Raw genomic sequence first — 6,816 nt, 5'->3', positions numbered from 1 at the left:
CCAGTCCCTATAGGGACTGGAAATACGTGGAGTGCATGATGCAAGCTATTGTGTGTGTATGTGCGTGGAATACGTGCTACTAAAAGCTGGATGTGCGTGGAATACGTGCTGCTATTTTGGGGTTCATTCACCGAAGATGTCACACCTGTTCCCAGTGCGGGCACAACTGTGGCGGCCTCATGCGGACAGCGGGAGAATGACGAAACCTGGCGCAGGACATTTGTTTGTCTGAAGACTTGCATTGGTTGATCGCAGCGTGGCGCCGTGGCGTCGGCTGTGTTCGCAGCGGCACGTCAGCCGAATGAGCGTCACTGTCTAGCCAATTACGTCTTCACCACGGAAGCTACGGCCAATCACTGCGATGCATGCGTGCTGGAAACGCGCGAACGTTCGGTTGCGAACACGCCTGAGCGGTGCGGCGCCGCCGCTCCCGTCGGTGCTGCACAGGACGCTGGTCAGGTCGTGTAATGGACTGATCACCCTCATCATCAAACCAGCAGCGGTGCTGCCGGCGTGGTGCGGCTGATCTGGCAGTAATACACCGTCTTCCGATTTTCACCTCCTAAAGCCACGACAACTCGCCTTTTAAGGGGCACAGAAAACAGGATTTTATTTTTAAAGGATTTGATGAGCAATATCAGTAGTTGGTTGCTATATAGCTGTCTCTATCAGTAAATCCTTTCTCACTTTGAAAGTGTCCGCGAAGTCTTCAGCGTGGATACCGCAGGGGGGGGGGGGGGGGGGGCGGGGGCAGACCGTCTGTGACGGCTTCAGCATGAGCGCTGTGTACGGTATACTGGTACCCACGCTGCGGTGGTACTGGGGGCAGGGCCTTGCGGCTCGTTGATACGAAGCAGGACGTGCAGAAGTATCCATATTTGAGTACCTGGCCGCCTGGGTTGAGAGGCTGCGGTTTGGAACAGCGCCATTTCGTCGTCGCACCCGAAATTTATGTAGGCGAATTTCTTCGGCGTGCCTTCTAGTGCCGACGCCGAGAAATTGCCCGAGGGGTGAGACAAGGCCAGTGACGGCTGTCACCAGCGCGGTGGCGCGTCTGCCGCTCAGTGCCACGGCCGCCCGCCCGGCCCGTCGACAGCGGGGTGCTCGCAGACGCTTGTCTTCTGGTTACGGCTCGTTTGTGTGTGCGCCGCGCGCACAGGCGGTTAGTCCGGTGGTGTAAACGATAGCATGATGGAAAACAGCGGCATGGCCCCACGCAGATCAGCTGGCAGCATCGTGATGTACTCTGCCCGGCGAGGTTCTCGGCGACTCTCCGTGTAGGCTGGCTGTAAGTTCACGCAGCTCGCCGTGTGTAGGGAGTCGGTTGGCGAACCATTGTCTTCACGGCGGTTTGCGACTCCCTCCACATGTCAGCCGTCCACGTCATACTGTAATCTCTGCCCGCAGAGACCACTGCTGCGCCAAAATTGGCAGTGGAATCTGTTTCTTTACATGCACTGATATGCGGTAGATGCTGATATTTTCCTAAGAAGGGGAAGGAGGGGAGGGGGAGTAATCGGTCGTCTCTGCTCTCGAGTCGCACTGGACGCTGTCAGGACATGCCTCCCACCGGATGGTGTGCGTACGTGGAGGCCAACAATCTCTTCAACGTAGGTGGACCAAGCGACGGCCAGCGACCTAGCCGTCCGAACAGCAGTGCGACGGTGCCGTCCGACAGTAGCGTCATCGCCATGATGCCCGCTGCCATCTGTGATGGCGCTGCGGTGCGGACCTCGGAGGTGCTCCCCTCTTGTAAGGCATCCGCTGCGGTGGATTCGGGGCTTCAGTTGCAACCGCGGCGCTGCGATCAATGCCACACTTGGAGCGGCGCTGCAAGCGGCGACGGCGTGGGGCTCGCGAGGGCCTGCTTTGTCTCCCCGATCAACGGCGGCGTTCACGGCCACAACAGGCTCCCGGAATAGATTTGTACCGGTCTGCCGGGAATGAGCAAGCCTGGCTAAGACCTGCAACAGAAGTGGAAAGGCGACGTTTGCGGCGAGCTTGCTAGGGGCAGGAACGACGATTAGCGTCCGCTCACCAGAGTAAACGCTTCGTATTCGGCTTCGATGATTGTGAGGCTGCATTACTGCCTTGGAATGGCAGGGGAAAATCATTACAGTATTCAAAATGGTTGTTATTGGCTTTGAAGTTGTCGAAAACGGTAGCATTTTTAATAGCCCCGAAAATTATATTTTTATATTGATACCACCTGGCCGTCTCGAAAAGCAGATTGTCTGGTGATGTGGCCGCCCTCACGTGCGAGCGACGTCAGGTCACGGCACCACCCCTGCCGGCCGGCCCCTGGCTGGGCCCGGGCCGCCGCCCCGCCGCCCCGCCCCGCCCCTCCCGCCGTCTCACGCACTGTGCGCCTGCCGCTATTGATCGCCGGGTCGCTCCCCTCCGGGCCCTCGTCGCCATAGCGACCGCCGCCGCCTCATCCTATCAGGCCCGCGGGCGGCGCGGGCCGGCAGCACGTGCCGCCGGCTGGTCGGCCGCGCCGCGCGCCGCCACGACCGCCCATTGGCGAGTGGCCGCCGGCGGCAAAAACCGCCGCCGCGAACGGCCGGGCCCGGCCCGCCATTCGCCCAGCGGGCCGCCGGTTCGGCGTGCTCGCGCCCTATGCCGACCGCAGCGGCCGCGCCGGCCAAATGAGGCCCGCTGTCGGACGTGCGCAGGGGAGGGGACTGCCCGGCGCGATGGTGGCACGCGTCGTGGGAATCTGCGCCGGGCGATTTCGCCGGCTGATTGCAACGCGGCGCCGTTTGAATTCAATGATGTGCAGACGCGGATGACCGCGGGCTGGCGCCGGCGGTAATGTCCGGCTCTGTGAGCAAGCTGTCGTAGGTGCCGGGGTCACGACTTGGTCGTGGGAGGTGGCGGGCGTGACCGTGTCGCTGACCGGAGCGACTGGCTGTTTTCAGACGTCCATCGCGCGGTATGAGCCACACCCCACAGCCAGACGGTTCGCCAGCCCGTCAGGTTGGCACGCCGACCCCGCAGCAGGCGCAGCAGCAGCAGCTGCAGCAGCAACAACAGCAGCAACAACAGCAACAGCAACAACAGCAGCAGCAGGCTCAGCAGCAAGCCCAGCAGCAGGCGCAGCAGCAGGCGCAACAGCAAGCCCAGCAACAAGCGCATCAGCAAGCTCAGCAGCAACAGCAGCAGCAGGCTCAGCAGCAACAGCAGCAGCACGCCATCGCGCTGGCGCAGCACCAGCAGCTGATGGGACCGCCACAGCAGCAGGCGGTCCAGTACCCGGGGGTGAGTTCGGGACATAACACTGGAGTGGGAGCAGACAAGGGGGGGGGGGAGGCGTGAACAGGGTACAGAAATGGATTGGTACTAGCGAGAGTCTGACATGGAATCTGGAGAGTGTCGCCATTGGGGAAGGAGGCTCCTGGGTCCTTGGGTGTCCGGGGACGGCAGAAGCCGGGCGGTGGAGGGGAGGGGTGGGGGGGGGGGAGGGCAGCTGTGGCCCCTTCCACCCTCGGCAAACAGAATACAATAACCCCGAGGCGTTGCGTAAAAAAGAAAATGGTATAGTCGCGTTTTGCTCTCCCCTTCTCCCAAGAGAATCCTCCGTCACGGCTTGTCAGACGCCTCCCGGAGCTGCAGCAATAGCTCTGCTGCTGCAACGGCTGCCGGCTTGGCCACACCCAGAGCACCGGGCTGGACCCCCCCCCCCCCCTTAGGTCAATGAATGGCCACCGTCCCCTAGGTCCCGAGTCCTCGCAACGCCCCTGGCCAGAGCACGTAGCCCGTAGGCCACAATAGCTGTCCGGGTTGCCACGAGCGTTCTGCGTTGCAAACGCTCTTGGGCTCGTCGCACCCCTCACCGCGTAATGGCCTTCCGCCACCGTTGCGCGATATTTATGCTCAGAGCTGGTGCGAGCGTTGCCGAGTGATTTACAGAGTCTCAGAGAATTAGGGCGCCCGATACTGCTCGCAATGCGGCACCGCGATATGGTGCGGCGGCAAAGTCATGCGACGAAGGCTTTCCGGGTTGCAAGCAGCGGACCGCTCTCCAGCGCCCATGGCGTGACTTCGCTGGCGTGGCCGATAGCAGACGGCCGAGAGCGGGTCCCGTCCACTGCTGCGCTGTGCTTCTGTCTGCGATCGTGCCTCCTGGGCGGCGCGATGTCGTGCCGATTGTCACGCGCGATGTATGCACATGTTGCACTGCACGTGCGCCCTTGGACGTTTCCATCGCCGACCGCGAGGCCGTGTGTCTTCCTGCACGCGTCTAAGCGACGCGGGACTGTCCCGAGTGGGACGTTGGTCAGGGGTGTCGTTTCCTGTTCAGTTGGGGGTAGCGGGCTTTAGCTCCCCTCACCTGGACTCCAGCCCTTTCCCCAGCTTTGAGAAGAAAATTGGCCAAATCCGGGGAGAAGCCTGCTTGTTGGTGTTTTGGGAGGGTAGGTTTCTCCATTTTTCACATTTTAACCCCCCCTCCCCCCGGCCCCCCCTCATTTTACCAAACCATGCCCCTGACAATCGTGTGTGTACTTGTGGATGATCCCTTTCTTATTTTGGGCTTGCTGGGGTGACCATCATATTGTTTCGCCACCATCGGCTCGGTGTTGGCCCGTCCCTCTGTATCCCACATCGGTCCCCCCCCCCCTGAATCCCAGATTGGTCTGTCCCCTCGTGCCTTGTGTCGATCCGTCCGTCCGCACTATCTGTCGATCCGCCCCCTGAGTACCGTGTGTCACTCTCCAGTACCGTGTGTCACCCTCCAGTACCGTGTGTCACCCTCCAGTACCGTGTGGCACTCTCCAGTACCGTGTGTCACCCTCCAGTACCGTGTGTCACCCTCAGTGCCGTGTGCCACCCTCCAGTGCCGTGTGTCACCCTCAGTGCCGTGTGTCACCCTCCAGTACCGTGTGTCACCCTCAGTGCCGTGTGTCACCCTCCAGTACCGTGTGTCACCCTCAGTACCGTGTGTCACCCTCGGTACCGTATGTCACCCTCAGTACCGTGTGTCACCCTCGGTACCTTGTGCCACCCTCCAGTACCGTGTGTCACCCTCCAGTGCCGTGTGTCACCCTCAGTACCGTGTGTCACCCTCCAGTACCGTGTGTCACCCTCAGTGCCGTGTGTCACCCTCAGTACCGTATGTCACCCTCGGTACCGTGTGTCCCCCTCAGTACCGTGTGTCACCCTCGGTACCTTGTGCCACCCTCCAGTACCGTGTGTCACCCTCCGGTGCCGTGTGTCACCCTCAGTACCGTGTGTCACCCTCCAGTACCGTGTGTCACCCTCAGTGCCGTGTGTCACCCTCAGTACCGTGTGTCACCCTCGGCACCGTGTGTCACCCTCCAGTACCGTGTGTCACCCTCAGTGCCGTGTGTCACCCTCAGCGCCGTGTACCCCCCCCCCCCCCCCCAGTATCGTGTGTCGCCCTCAGTGCATGGACCGTGTGTCACTCCGTAGCACCGTGTGTCACCCCGCAGTACCTGAACCGTGCGTGTCACCCTCAGTACCGTATGTCACCCTGCAGTACCGCGTGTCACCCCTGAGTACCGTCTGTTACCCTCAGTACCGTGTGTCGCCCTGCAGCACCGTGCGCCGCCCCTGAGTACCGTGTCACCCCTCAGCACCGTGTGTCACCCTCAGTACCGTGTATCACCCTCCAGTACCGTGTGTCGCCCCGCAGTACATGAACCTTGTGTGTCACCCTCAGTACCGTGTGTCACCCTGCAGCACCGTGCGTCGCCCCTGAGTACCGTGTCACCCCTCAGCACCGCGTGTAGCCCCCTCTGCGCCGTGTGTCGCCCCGGAGTACCACGTGTCGCCCCTCCGTACAGCGTGTCAGCCCTCTGCCCCACCCCCTGTGTGTCGGCGCCGTACTACGGCGCTGCGCCGGCCGCCTCGTGTGTTGCTGCCCGCCTCCGCCGCCGGCCGGCAGTCCGGATCGATGGCGCGTCAGCTGATCGGGTCACGTGACCGCCGCGGGCGCCGGACGCGGCCGGCCGGCGGGCCCGCAGTGGAGGCGGAATGTGCGCGGCCTGGGCGGCGTCGCTGCTGACCGGCGGCGGCGGCGGCGGCGTGGGGTCCTGAGACGGCGGTGGTCGCGCGCTGGAGACGGACGGTAGTCACGCCTACCAGGTGGATAATGGAATTAGTTCCGGCTGAGGCCGGCTCCGTCCTTCCCCCCCCCCCCTTCCCCCTGCCCCTCCCTACTCCCAGATCGGAGATCGATCTGGGGGAGGGGCGGGGGAGTGCAGCAGGTGGAGTCACGGGTCGGGCTCGGAATGCCTCAGATTCCCAGATGTGTCGGCGGGTGGTCGTGTTTTCCGGCTGGATCAGGCTGGTTCGGCCGGCCTTTCACGGACATATGGTCACGAAACGGTACAGCTATGCAGCGGGAGTCGGGTTGCGAGGGACTCGTAATCGTTTAGCAGAACGCCTGGGCGGGATCGCGGTACCGTACAGTACAGTGACTATACCCGCGTCGAACTCAGCGTAAGCCGACCCTCCCGCGCACGAAAAACGCGTCTTTCAAAAACCTCCGGATGTACTGTTGTCCGAGGAGACGCTGCTGCTACGCCGGGTTATCACACAGGGCTGGATCAATATACTGGTCCGAGGTCCGCCCTCGGTGCGGGCCGCCTCCCGTCGCACGCCGCCGATCGGGACGTAGTGAGCATGCCCACGGCGGCGCGAGCCATCGCCCGGGGCCGTTGACCCGCCGCCGGCGCCAGGTGTCGGCCCGGGGACCGGCCTGCCTTCGGAGACCAGCTGGTGACGGCTGCGGGCGATTGGCAGAGAGCGCGCGTACCGATGGGGCCAGCGGACTGGAGATTTGCCATTGTC

Source organism: Pollicipes pollicipes, unplaced genomic scaffold, assembly GCF_011947565.3.
Source record: "Pollicipes pollicipes isolate AB1234 unplaced genomic scaffold, Ppol_2.1 Scaffold_6138;HRSCAF=7277_pilon_pilon_pilon, whole genome shotgun sequence".
NCBI lineage: Eukaryota > Metazoa > Arthropoda > Thecostraca > Pollicipedomorpha > Pollicipedidae > Pollicipes > Pollicipes pollicipes.
This window is presented reverse-complemented; position numbering follows the sequence as displayed.